The following is a 14,383-nucleotide window of genomic DNA, read 5'->3' as shown; positions in this document are numbered from 1 at the left end:
GGGGGCTAAGTCCACAAAGGAAAAGAGCCCAGAGACAGTCTTGAGGCCATCCACTAGGTACCAGAAGGAAAGCTGAGGGGGCACCAAAGACAATAAAGGTGTCTGAAGAGGCCACACACGTGTGCACCTGTGTGTGTGTTCCGGTCTGAGGTAGAGTGGGGTGGGCCTCAAACATCCTAAAGAGCCATGGTGAGGGGGCTTAGCTACTAACTCTACCACTCCTAAACTGGCCATTGGGGCAAGATAATTGACCTTTAGAGCCTCATCTGGGAAATGGGGACAACAAACCCCGTTTCATACATAGGATGGTTAAGAGGTTACATGAAAATGTTTATTAATGGGTAAGTAGTAAATATGAAAGTAATGGGTACTGTCAAAATGTGTGTTTCCCTTCCTAGCGTTACTTATCTGTAAAATGGGCAAAGTGGTCTCTCCTTGTTTCATGGACAGGCCCATAAAGGATAATAACTGCAAATATGGAGACAATGTTCTTGAGTCCTCACTGCAAAAACAAATCTGAAGCCTTGGCATCTGCTAGGACATGAAATGTTTTGGCAGAGGGTTTCGATGAGTTTGAAGAAGGGGTGACTGGTTCTGGGTTTGAAGGTACCACATGTCTGGATTGGTGAGCCTCCTCTTCTTAAGTACATTCTCCCCCACTTTCCTCCAGGCAAAATTGCTCAGCAGTGTCCAAGCACTCATGACCCAGGGCAGACTTGGCAGACTCATGAATTGCCCCCCCCCCCCCCATCCTTTGGAGCGCCTATAGAAAAGTACCATAAACTGAGTGGCTCACAAACTACAGAAGTGTATTTCCCACAGTTCTAGACATTGGGAAGTAGACGATCGAGGTGACAGCAGACTCAGTGTCTGCCGAAGGCCCACTCGTTCACAGGAAGCCCCCTGGGACCTCTTTTATGTTTTTTTTTTAAGTTTATTTATTCCAGAACCAGCAGATGGCATAATGATTACATCAGTGGACCCCTACATAGTTGACCATGGTTTGAGTCCCAGACCCAGCAGCTTAAAACTCAAGCCAGAAGCATGTGCGTGCATGCCCAAGATCCCAAAAAGAGATTGGAGGAAAAGGGGTGGTAGCATGGCCATCCTCCCTGGAGGATAATTTCTCACTTTCTATCTCTTTGTCTCTCTGGCGAGCATACCTGCCCTATAGCAAAAATCTTTCTCTAAAAAAAAGAAAGTTTATTTATTCCATGAGTGAAAGAGACAACACAATACCCCCAACAAGGTCTTGATGTTGGGATGTACCCCCAGCCTTCAGCCAATCCTGGATGATGGGCATATACATGCCCATTGTACTCAAGATCTCCAGATGCAAACCTTGAACCTTCCCATGTGAGTCAGCCTCACAGAGGGTCACATTTTACTGTTGTACCACCATTCATGGGGCTCTTTTATAAGGGTGCTCATCTCATTCACCAAAGTTCCATCCCTATGACCTATCACCTCCCAAAGACCTCGCCTACTAACAGATTGAGAATTTGTAATCTGAAAGTCCACAATCCAAAATACTCAGAACGTTTTGAGTGTCAGTATGACATCATACTGGAGAATCTACACTGACCTCATGTGACACATTGCAGTCAAAACACTGCAACACAAAAATATTGTATAAAATTATCTTCGAGCTGTATGTATAAGATGTATATAAAACAAATGAATTTCATGGTTAGACTTGGGTCCCATTTCCAAGGTATTAGGTCATTAGAAAAGTTGTGAGATATTTTTATGTCTTTCTATGACTTTTCTGATAACCCAATGTCTCATTGTACCTATGCAAATATTCTAAAATCTGAAAAATGCCAATATCTGATAGAGCATTTTGGATAAGGGATACTCAACCTGGAGCCAGGAATTTGGGGAGGTCACAGACAGTCAGTGCACACCTCTAAGTGAGCATCTGTTTTCTGTAGACATGGCTTTGAGAGATGCTTTGCCACCACATTTCCTCTCCCTACCCCTGCCTCTCACCCCTTAGGGCAACTCCCTCTCCCATACACCCCCATGCTCTTCCATCGCAGAAGAGAAAAGAGAGCACACAGAGGCAACACTGGGGACAACACGCTGCCCTCTCAGCCTGGAGGTCACGGGCTCCTCAGACACAGCAAAGCTAAAGCACTTCTCCCATCTCCTCCTCCCATGTCTCTCCTCAGCAGGTGGCCGGCCCCCACACATCACTCAGGTCCTTCTCTTGCTCAACCCCATGTGATCAGACCCAACACCTCTCCACCTCGGCTGCTGAGCCCCTAGCCCAGGCCTCCCTCTTCTCCCTAGACTAGAAGTTCTCAACTCTGGCTGCACATCAGAATCACCTGGGAGACATTTAGAAAATACAGGTGCCCAGGCTGCCCCCCAAACTTAGACTGGGCATCATTGTTTTTGTTTTTGTTTTTGTTTTGAGAGATTTTTTGCTATAGGGTGCTTGTGTTTCCCAGAGAGACAGCGAGAAATCACCCTCCAGGGGGACGGCCATGCTGCAATCCCTTCTCCATTCTTCTCCCGGGATTTTGGGCACATATGCACACATGCCCAGCATGTTTTAAGCTGCAGGGTACAGGACCCAATCTGTAGTCAACTATGTAGGAGTCCAGTGATGTAACCATTATGCCATCTGCTGGTCCCCACATCATTGTTCTTTGAAGTTCTCCAGGCCTGGCTGTGGTGATGCCGACAACAGGCTGCTCCTGTGTGATACTGGAGCTGTGTGGGAGGCCCGAGATCATGCTGCACACATGCCTATGATCCTAGCTTGCTGGGAGGTTAGGAAGAGGCTTATGGCATGATGAGGCCCTGACAAGGGTATATCTCTCTCTCCTCTCTCCTCTCTCTCAATAAATACAATAAATTTTTAAAACAAGGAAAAAATAAAATTTCACAGGTGATGATACAGGTCAAGCCAGGATTGGGAAGTAGCACAGTCCTCGGTCTCTTCCTCTTGTAATCTGGTTTCTCCTTCTTTTTTTAATTGCCAGAAGTTATGTGCACTCACCAGATAGAGATGGAGGGACAGAGACAGAGAGAGGAAGAAAGCACTCTCCTGTAGGGTGTGGCCACCTGCAATCCCTTCTCTTCCATTTCTCCACCTTGTCAGGATTTGGTGCACACCTGCAGACCCACTGTGTTTTCCAAGCGACTGGGCGGAGATATGAACTGCAGTCAGCCACGTAAGATCTGGCCCCTTAACCACTAGGCTAAGGGGTTGGCCCCTGTCATCTGTTTTCAATCTCTGAAGTCAAAAACTGACATACCTGCTGGGGCCAAGAAGGTAACATGAAAGGATTTCCAAAAGATCATGAGAAAAAATGTAATTATAGTACATGTTTGTTTCGGTGCAAAAAAATTTTGAAATCCATGCATAGCTTTTTGAAACACATTTTTTATGAACTTTTTTTTTATATAAACTCATATAAGGGAGTGGGGATGGGGCTTTCTCAACTGAAGGGCGTGTGTCCCACTTAAAGAGAAGCCATAAAACCATAATTCTGCATAAAAACTCCTGGTTTTTAAATAATTCAAATTCTTTAAAAAGAAAATGGAAAATATGTCTGAATTAGGACCAGGCCCATATTGCCAGTGGCTTTTGCTTCTAAACAGAGAACAGAGCAATCTTTTGAAATAAATCATTGGCTTATGTTCCTCGACAGCTGAAAAACTTTTGATATTTTCCCACTGTCTAAAGCATTGGACATGACATTCAAGGGCCTTCACAATCTGACCCACATGTTTTCCACACTTCCTCCTAAAGCTCAAAATAATATCTTAAACATGATTCAAATCTCAAACTTACTTTTAAGCCTCTGTGCCTTTGCACATGCTGTTCCCTCTGCATGGCATAATTTATATGCAGTAAAATTCATCCTCCTTAGGGTACAGTTCTATAATTTTTAGCACGTATTGCTATGGTTTTGGTATCTCTCAAACCTCATGATATTTCACGAGATTAAGAAAGTCAAGGGACCAGCAGTTGGCATAACAGCTATGTTGTCGGACTCCCACGTAGTCGACCACAGTGAGAGACCCGGACCCGGTGGCTTAAACTCACGCCGGGCATGTGTGCGTGCTTGCCCAAGATCCCGAGAGGAGAATGAAGGCAAAGGAATTGCAGAGTGGCCATCCCCCCTGAGGGATGATTTCTCACTTTCTGTCTCTCTGTCTCTCTCTGTCCTTCTGGTGAGCACATGCACCCTATAGCAAAAACCTCTCAAAAAAAAAAAAAATCAAAATTTGATCCAATTATTGTGCTGAAGATTGAGCCTTCGGGAGGAGACTAGTGCCTGGGTGTTTAGAGTGGGATCCCCATGATGGAGTCCTGGGGGGTTATAAGGAGAGGAAACAAGGCAGACAGAGGCCACATGGAACACAGACGGAACTCTGTGCTTCTTTAGCCATGTTATGACCAGCCTGAGGCCAGCCCCAGACCTTTGGGCTTTCCAGTCACTGGAATCTTGGGTCAGATACACCTCTGCTCTTTATCAGTCGCCCAGCCTCTATTCCTGTTGGCAACAGAATAACGACTAGGACATCCATACAGTCAGTCATGTATGCACCACGAGAATCAGAAGACCAAATAGTTCTATCACCCACCTCCCTAAATCCCTTCATGTCTTTGTGGTTAGCGCCTCTTCCCACTCCAGCAACCACTGACCTACATAGTTTTCTAGAATGTCATTTACATGGTAACATACAGTGTGTGGCTTTAGGGTCTGGCTTCTCTCGCTCAGCATAATGCACTTGTGATCCACTCATGTCGTTTACTTGCCGAGTCGTGCTCCGTACTGCATCCCTTCCCTGGTGGAAAGGCATTTGGGTGGTTTCCAGTTGGGGGAGAGTATAAAGCTGCCATAGACATTCAGGTACAGGTATTTGCATGAGCGTAAGTTTCCATTTCATGTGGGTAAATAACTAGGAGTGGGATTATTGAGGGGTGTGCTAGGTGTGTTTAACTTCGCAAGGAACTGCCAGATCACTTCCTAAAGGTCACTCTAAAGTTGCCTGCATTTTTTATTTGTGTTTGTCAGAATTCTGGCTTTTTGTTTTAACTGCATGTAATCAGTTTCTCATTATTAACTCCATTTTTCCTAAGGGGAAATTGAGGCATCTAGAGACTAACTCTGTAAGTAACAGGCAGGGATTTGAACCCATATAATCTGGCCCCAGAGTCCATGGTCTTAACCATTAAACTCTCTAACCTCCCTCTCTACTCTGGTCACTTAGGGCCTCCAGCATAGTCAGGCCACAGGCCACACACATACACAGAGCACCTAGCCAACTGGTGCTCATGTCAGATCTCTAAGTGCAGTGCAGGGAGGTGCCACTCCCTACACCTCTCTGTCTCCTCATTGCCCACCTCTGTAGCAGCAGCACCAATGATTGCCAAATGAATGAATGAGAGAAGGAAGAATGGCTAAATCAGAGGAGGAGAGGCGAGTCCTCCAAAATCTAGAGCCCACTGTCCAAAGTAAGTGTGACTCAGGGTCCAAAAGTTAGGAAATGCTCAGCATGCATGCCTGAAACCCCCAGGACCACATCATGCTTCCTTCATTGTGTGTCCAGTGCTCACTGATATGCCTCAGCCTGGCTCACCCACCCCAAAGCTGAGGATCCAGCCAGCAATTGAAGCAAGGACCATTTTTCAAGCCAGTGCAGTGATTTTTTCTTTCCTGTCCACTAGCTCTGCGTTCAGGGTGGCAGCAGGGTTGGAATGATGGGTTGGCTGCAGGCGCTGGCTCCTGAATTATTAACTGGACTGGGGAGAGAGTTGCTTACTGATGCTGTGCATCCAGTGGACCGTAGCGGCCCATGGACTTCACACAGGCCTGGAGCAGGGAGGCAGGAAAGAGAGGGCTTTGGTCGGTGGACCTCCCACACTTAATGAATCTAAGGCCTCTTCCCTGAGTGCTCCCATGGTCTCCACCCACCATCCTGGAAGGAGGTCATCTTTCTCCCTTTCTTCACATTATTGTGCCTGTTTCTGCTGAATTCGAGCTCCTGACCTCTCCTTTTCTTCCTAGTCCAAAACCAGTGAATTGAATAGACTGAGTCTGCTGGTCACAGTTCTTTCTGAGTCAGGATCCTACTCGTAAGCAAGGTTCTCATTTAGCAGCTCATCATGGGCAGGGAACAGGGAGGAGAGTGTCATAGGCTGGGTCCCCTAGAAACAGATCTTGAGATGGGGATTCTTCTAAGAATGTTCTCAGTAGAGTGGGCAAGAAAAGCAGGATGGAGAGGGAAGGGTTAAGCAACAATGTGGTCTTGGCTGGAGACTGTCCTCAGCCTATCCCTCAGGGAGCTCTGGAATGTGAATTCACCACAAAGCTGGTCTCACTCTCAGTTAAAGGGGCCTAGCCTTTTATGCCTCTAGGCCTTGGGCTGGGAGACCATAACTCGCAAATGACAAAAAATGTTCCATCACTTAACAACTTTTCCCATGAAGAACTATATTTCTCCATCCCCGAATCTGGGTTGATACGATTTTCTTTGACCAAGCCTGGGCCCTGAGAGGTCTTGCAGCTTCTATTTTCACTCTTCAAACTCTGCAGCCACTGTGTGAACAAGCCTAAGCTAATCAGGTAGATGGTAAAAATCACATGGGGAGAGCCTCAGTACCCACAAGTCATCATAAACCATCCTGATCAAGGCATCCATGAAGAGTGAATTGGAGAGGAATCTACAGAAGATGTTGTAATTGCCTATTCAATATCCATCTCTTCCTCCTTTATTAGTATCAGAATGATTCACCAGCTGACCATGGACATCTGGACAAGGCCAGTTAAGATCAGTTGACTTTGACCCAGATCAGAACTACCAATTAAGACCAGTCAAACTGCTGACCTACAAGATCCTGAGCTAAATAAGAGGTGGTTATTAAGCCACTATATTTTAGAATTATTTGTTTCACAGCCCAAGCTAACTGATAATACTCTCTTCACTTTCCCTTTCTCTCAGAATAAAGAATGTTCTCACCATGACCACCCAGGGCCTGGCCTTTGCTGGCTATTCTAGACACATTACATACCATGTTCTTTCCACTCTGTGATACTTTCATTTCAGATCCATTTACCCTAGAGTCTTTGCATCAGCAATTCTTCTACCTGGAATGTGCTCTGCCACCTTTACTTGGTTACTTCCTACCTTTTTTTTTTTTTTTTTAGAGCTCAACTCATGTGTCACTTTCCTGGGAAACGTCTTCCTACATACAGATCCAGCCCCACTGTTGACACCCTCAGAGCGTCATGACCCCCCCTCTTTCATAACACTGAATTATAGTTGTAACTTCACATTTATTTGTGTGACTCTTTGTTTAAAATCTGCCTCACTCATAAGTCTTCACCTCCATAGGGAGAGACCGTGTCTATTTTCCCCAGCCATCCCAGCTAACTAGAATCGTGGGCACACGTGCCTGGCATGTACAAGTTGACCAGGGAGCTGAACCTGCAATCTTTCATTTGTTCCAGCAGCATGTCACTGTTGTGATACCGAGCAGGCCCAAATCAACAGTTGATGGCATTTTTAAAAGCAGTTGGAGTCATCCCCCAACCCCACTATGAATGGAAGTGGATGCACACACAGATGGAAGCAGTCACCTAGGGGAAGGCTGGGGCACAAGGCCTGAGCCAGTCGCTCCCACTTACCCATGTCCGTCCCCCAGGAAGCCCCAGCCACCTCCCAAAAAGCAGGAATCTGGGAAGAATAGTTGAAGATGATTCTGATAGTTGGGATTTTGAAGCCTCATCTTGTCAGCCCTGAACAACATTCAAACCCAAGGGCTGCAAGCCCTCGAGCGTGCAGACTCAGGCAGTTACCTGAGTGAATGTCAGCACCTGCAGATACATTTGAAAACGCTCCTTGGGTTGTACTCTTTCAACCCAAATAGACTTTGGTTGAATACCAAACTCTTAATTATTCTTTTTCTCCATCAAGAAACGTGTACTCTCTTTCATCTTGAAATAGAGACATTTTTCTACTTTTGACAGAGATGTAAATATCAAGAAATATTGCACTTTCCTCCTTGCTTTGTTGAAGACAAATAGTAGTGCAGGGATGACAGACAGCAGCTGTCATCAGCCTCAGAAAGGAAGGCAACAGAGGGTAATGGGGACTGTGGTAAGCCGGAACACCTGGGCTTCATCTGAGACGTAGCTACCCAACACCCGCCAATGACTGCCTTCTACAAAGACCCACTGTTGCCATGTGTGCCATTTCCAGGAAATGAGAAATGCAGACTTTTTCAAGAACTCTTCTGGTTTTAAAGGTTGGTGATTGCATTCGTTGGCTTGGCCTGCTATAACAAAATAGTACAGACTGGGTGGCCTAAATGACACCAGTTATTTTCTCACAGCTCTGGAGGCGAGAGGTCTGAGATCAAGGTGCCAACAGGGTTGATTTCTGGTGAGGCTTCGTTTTCTTTTATTATTTATTTGTAAGTGAGTGTGTGTATGAGCACACATGCAAGAGAGGTAGAGATACCCTTGATAGGGTCTGCCGTACCGCAATCCCCTTTTTGCAGCCCTCCAGCAACTCAAAATCTTGAGTACCCACAAGTGCTAGGCATGTTTTCAGCCAGACCCAGGGATCTAAACCTGTAGTCAGCGTGTGACTTCCAGCACTCCAGTTCAGTATGCTACAGAGTATGCCACCTACCCTAGGTCACTTTCTTACAGTGTTCTCTTATGTTGGGGAGAGAGAGAGAGGGTGCGATCTCTCTGAGGTCTCTTCTAATAAGGGCACAAATCCCATCATGAGGACACCACCCTCATGGCCTCATCTAAACCTCCCAAAGTCCCCATCTCCAAATACCATCACAATTGGAGTGTTAGGCTTCAGCATATGAATACTACAGGAGACACAACTCAGTCATTAGCAATGATTATTTACAATCTTTTTTCCAAACAAAACATTTCTCCATCGTAACACATCCACAGGTCCAGATTTATCCCAGAGCCACCAGTTAGAGATCTCCACTCTAGTAAGACTGGCCCGTAAAGAGGGTTCTCCTTGGAGACTGGCTGCCTTCCTACCCAAAAGGAAGGATCAGAATTGACCTGACAACTCAACAAAAGAGCTGGCTGGGGTGTCATTCTTAGAAGCCCTACATACTCCCTCCTGCCCCCAGAGAGAAAAGATACAGAAACACAAAGGCAGCTCAAGATTGGATGGGCTTCAGAAACTTGATGAATGATGTTTTTTAAAAGGATTACATGCACCCAGTTGGAACAGGGTGAGAAGGGTATAACCTAGCATTCTGAGGGTTCCCACTAGTGATGTGAACTGCCAAGGTCTCCCTTCAAAAAGGAGTCCCAAGAACTTTCTAAAACAAATGCAGTAGTGGTGCCAGCACTCTGCTTAAACCTTCATCGGCTCTTCATTGCCCACAGGGTAAAGCCCAAATGCAAATGCCTTAACTTCACTTTAAGGCCTTCTAGGATCCAATCTTTTATCCAGCCCTTCCCACACATGTCTCATGTCCCTAAATGATCCTCTTTCCTTCATTCCTCTGTGGCCCTTCTTTTTCTACCCTTTTCTCTCCATAGAAATCAGTTTCGATGTCTCCTCCACCAGTAAACCGTCCATGATCCACCTCCTGCTAAATTTAGGAGACCATTTTCTGTGCTCTCACTGTACCACCTGCTCATCTCCGTATTCCTCAGTCACCCTGGACTGCAGGTCCATTTCCCTACTGGAGGAACACTATCCTCAGTGTTTGGCACCACATATACATGCAGTGAATATGAAGGAAAGAAGGGGAAAGGTCTAGACATGGAAAAGGCTGCCATCCGACAAAAGCAGGGGGGCCTAGTTCTCCCAGGGAACCGAGGGCTCCATGGTACCTAAGGTCTCCTCAAGAGTCAAAGGCAGTTCAAAGGCAGTGTGACTCTCACTCAGGGAGGGGCTGATTGATCAAGATCACCAAAGTACCTATCGATAAAGTAGCAAGGAAAATGCACATCAGAACCCTGCAGTGTGGCCAGTTCTCACAGCTTCTCTTATCCTCTCTTCCCCACCGAGGGGTCAAGAAAAAGTCATGGTGATAGGAGTGGTAGCAGTGGTGGGGAGAACCAACACAGAAGGTATTTTCTCTTCTAGGTCTTTGTGGGCATTGGCCCCATGAATTATTCATCAGGAAATCAGCTTGAGGTAGTGTCTTAGTTTTAATTTTCAATTCCCCTAATGCTGGCCAATTCTCTGCTGAAAACCTCTCAATTATTAATGTTTCTAAAACAATATTTGTTTTCTCTGCATCTAGCAACAAACCAAGGCTTCAAAGCTAGGGATCCTGCCCTGAAATTCCCAGAGAGAGACTCGACTTGCTGAGGAGGCATTTCAAAGGGGTCAAGGGTGCACTGGGCTGCAGCAGGCACACTGAGAACATTAAGTCCACATGGAGGCAGGTGCTTAAAGGTTTCCCTGCTACCAGGAACTCCCAGGACAAAACACACTACAATAATAACAAAGGCAATTATGATCTATTGAGCTTTTATGTGCCAAATGTGAGGCTACAGACTTTACTTCTACCTATTCGGTTCTTATAAAAACTCTGTGTGTTTGGGGGGGAGGGGTTAAGATTTATCATTCCTATTTTACAGATGAGAAAATGAGGCTCAGAGAAGCCCAATCATTGACCACAGTTATGCAGCTCAAAGGTGAGAACAGGGTTTGGACTCAACTCTCTATAGCTCTGTGGCCAGTATATTCTCCACCATGACCCAGTGGGGTTGGCCAGGGTTTTAAATGCATCATAAGAGATGTGAAATATGACGAAGAACTTTCTGGAAGCATATTATGCTATTCTCAAAGAGCATTTGGAGCAAAGCATTGTAGGAAGGAAGCTGTGACTAAGGATTCTGGATGTGAGAACAATGGAAGTTGGGAAGTCTGGAGCTTCTGTAGGGAACTGCTCTTCATGTTTATGGTGCAGCCTAGACAGTCCCAGGCCTTGTCAGTAGCAGGCAAGAGGGTGAGGGACAGAAGACACATCCCCTTAAGCACTGATGAAAAGTGGCTGTGTGTCACCTTCAGCCCTTAGGGTCAGTCATGGACAAAGGGCGCCATTACAGCCCAGTCGAGCAGAATACAAAGGCTCATCCTTCCCTGTCAGACCAGCCCAGGAGAGTGCACAGCTGAGCCACCTCAGAGTCAGCCCCCCAGTCTCTGAGCCCACTCTACCCTCTCTGTGGAGTGGGGTAATGCCAGCCCATCCATGTAGGACTGTTGTGTGACACGTCGGAGATAATGCCCATGAGGAGCCAGGCACGCAGTGAGAGACCAACACTGCCAGTCTCCCTTCCCCATCTCTCAACTGACCTAGAGGCCACCATTTCAAAAAGACTTGATAAAGACAAGGAGAAGGACAAAAAAGAAACAAGCAGAGAAAATATAATTTTGTCTCAAGGCTCTGTAATTGCAAGGGGGGAAAATCCACTCAAAATAGCCAAAACAGAAGCAGGAGCAGGCGAGGAAAAGGAGCTTATTGTGAAGACAGTGCATCTCTAGAAGGACACTGACCTGGGTCTAGTTAAGCCTGCCAGCCAGGACCAGAACTGCTTCTCTCTCTAATTCCAATGCCTTGTTTCCCTGCCTCTGCCTGTGTCTGTTTCCTGCTCCTCTCTGCAAACTGGCTTTCCCTGCTTCTCTATGGAGAAAGATGGACACCTCATGGCATCCTGGTTTTTAATCCTTATTCAAGTGTCAGAAGCCTGATCGTATCACCTCAAAGTCTGATTGGCTCAGCTACTTTAAGGTATATATCCTGAGCTAATCAAGTGGGCTGAGGGTAGGCTCCCTGAATATAAACGTGGCTTCAGATGGGGAGGGAATGGTTGTCCCTCTATGGTACAGTAGGCAACCTGATGGTGTTTCTGTCATTATTTAGTCTTCCTTAAGTGTGGACTGGGCCTAGTGGCTAACTTCAAATGAGCAAAACATTGCAAAAGTCATGGGGTGTCACTTCCCAGATTAGGTAGCATAGACTTTGGCTCTGGCTCACTGGTCTTCTCTTGGCTCTTCTTGCTCTCTCTCCACAGCAGCCAATTACCTTGTTGTGAGCAGCCTATGCAGAGGCCCACATGACAAGGAACTGATCTCTGTAGTCAGCAGCAAGCAAGGACCCAAGGCCTGCCAACAGTCACCTGAGTGAGCTTGGAAGTAGATCTTTTCAGAATTGATCCTTGAGATGAACTTGGTCCTGGATAACACCTTGATTACAGAGTTTCTGACTGATGAGCCAGCTAAGACACATTCGGACACCTAACTCACAGAAACTGTGAGAAAATATGTTGTCTTAAGTCAGTAAGTGTTGGAGTAATTAGTTACACAGCAATAGCTAACTAATACATTAGGGAAATAGGTAAAGAGGTGGTAAACGTGGCAAACATTGGACCACGTGTCTCCTCCCTTCAAAAAGTACAACAGCAAGCCTTCCATATCCAAAAGTTAGACTCTATGAAAAGCTCACAAGGCCTTCTGCCCTGTTACCCCAACTGAGGGAGCTCTGCCACCTGAGAGGAAATAAGTGTGTTAAATTTGTACCCCAGAGAAAAGGGAGAATGTACTGGTTATGTCCCTTAGTTTACAAGAACAAGTCATCCTGGAAATAGTAATATTAAAAATGTAATGCTAGAAGGGCCAGCAGGTGGCATAGTGGTTAAAGGCACTGGACTTCCACATGGCCAACCACGGTCCAAGTCCCAGACCTGGTGACTTGCTTTCTCACTTTCCTTCTCTCTTTCTCTATCTCTCTCTGATCTCTGATCAAACTGGAAAATAATAATAATAAAGTTAAATAAAATAATTCTTTTTTAAAAAGTCTTTTAAAAAAATAGAGAGAGCTAGTCTTCAAGAAAATGCAATTTTAAACCTCAGTGAGCATTCAAAACATCCCCACCAGGTTGGTTAAAGTTAAAAAGACTGTCTGAGACCTGAAAGTTGACAACTTCTTTGCATCCAGGAGGCTGCTCCCAGAGACTGCAGCTGTTACCATGCCACGAAACGAATACATTGGATTACATCATAAACACTATGGATACTGTTTGGATTACCATGAGAAAGAGAGAAAGAAGGAAAGTCAGAAGGCTCATGAACGTTCAAAGAAGGCAAAAAAGATGATTGGTCTGAAGGCTAAGCTCTATCATAAACAGCGCCATGCTGAGAAAATATAACTGAAAAAGACTATCAAGATGCATGAAAAGAGGAACACCGAACAGAAGAATGATGAAAAGACTCCACAAGGAGCAGTACCTGCCTATCTGTTGAACAGAGAAGGACAGTCCCGAGCTAAAGTACTTTCCAATCTGATTAAACAAAAATGGAAAGAGAAAGCAGGAAAATGGGAAGTCCTTCTACCCAAAGTTCAAGCCCCAGGAGAAACAAAAGTATTAAAAGTTATTTGAACAGGAAAGAGAAAGAAGGCATGGAAGAGGAGGGTTATAAAAGCCTGCTTTGTTGGAGATGGTTTCACTAGAAAAACACCTAAATATGAAAAGTTAATTAGGCCAATGGGTTTACGTTTTCAGTTCAAGTAACACATCCTGAACTGAAAGTCACCTTTTGCCTGCCAATATTTGGTGTAAAGAAGAATCCCTCATCCCCACTATACACAATGTTGGGTGTTATCACCAAAGGTACTGGCATTGAGGTGAACGTGAGCAAGTTGGGCCTTGTGACATAAGGAGGCAAAGTTTTTTGGGGGAAATATGCCCAAGTTACCAACAATCCTGAACATGATAGATGCATAAATGCTGTCTTACTGGGTTGATAGCAGTTGCATACGAGTAGCTCCTTGTAATTTTTGAAGATGATACATCAATCTGGAAAACCATCATGACCGATGTTCCTGATTATAGCCGGTCTTACATGTCTGCAGTCATCAAAAGATTATTTATTAACTTGTACAAAAACATTAAAGTGGCCTGATTTTACAACCAAAAAAAATTTAAAAAGTTAAAAGGACTGACAATACCAAATGGTGTCAAGGCTGCACAGCTACAGGAGCACTCAGACTCTGCCAATGTGAGTGTGCCAAAACTAAATATATTGCTACACTTTGACCCGGCCATGCCACCCTGGGTGTATAAGACAAGCTCTGAGACTGCATGTTGGGTGAGGTTTGTGGGGAGTATTCTCAGGAGATGGTCCATATGGAAGTGAGGGTAGCAAGATTTGACCAGGAAAAAGCAGCATGTACAACTGAAGTGCTGCCAGTCCTAGGTTAAGGTCTGGAGCTGGGTGGCTTTTCAGGGTTGCCCTGAACTGAGGCCAGGGGACCAGGCCTTGGTATCTCCACACTGGCCTGTCATTGTCCATGGCTGCCTCTGGGAGGGCATGCCCTGGGCAGAGCCATTCCCTGTGGTCAAGGGTGGTGCCCATT

The 14,383-nt window shown here is 45.5% G+C and overlaps 1 long non-coding RNA gene and 1 pseudogene across 1 annotated transcript; both read left to right on the top strand.

Annotated features, from left to right (window-relative positions):
* Positions 1-8: 8 nt before the first annotated feature.
* Positions 9-7,258, top strand: LOC106734840 (uncharacterized). The gene is made up of 3 exons (XR_001370375.1): positions 9-150; positions 3,113-3,185; positions 7,173-7,258. It is a non-coding gene; the product is annotated as an uncharacterized LOC106734840 (long non-coding RNA).
* A 5,737-nt stretch (positions 7,259-12,995) lies between these two features.
* Positions 12,996-13,751, top strand: LOC106734833 (ribosome biogenesis protein NSA2 homolog; annotated as a pseudogene).
* The last annotated feature ends 632 nt before the right edge of the window (positions 13,752-14,383 follow it).

The sequence above is a fragment of the Tupaia chinensis genome, unplaced genomic scaffold, assembly GCF_000334495.1.
Source record: "Tupaia chinensis unplaced genomic scaffold, TupChi_1.0 Scaffold000231_1, whole genome shotgun sequence".
Taxonomy (NCBI): Eukaryota; Metazoa; Chordata; class Mammalia; order Scandentia; family Tupaiidae; genus Tupaia; species Tupaia belangeri.
This window is presented reverse-complemented; position numbering and strand designations above follow the sequence as displayed.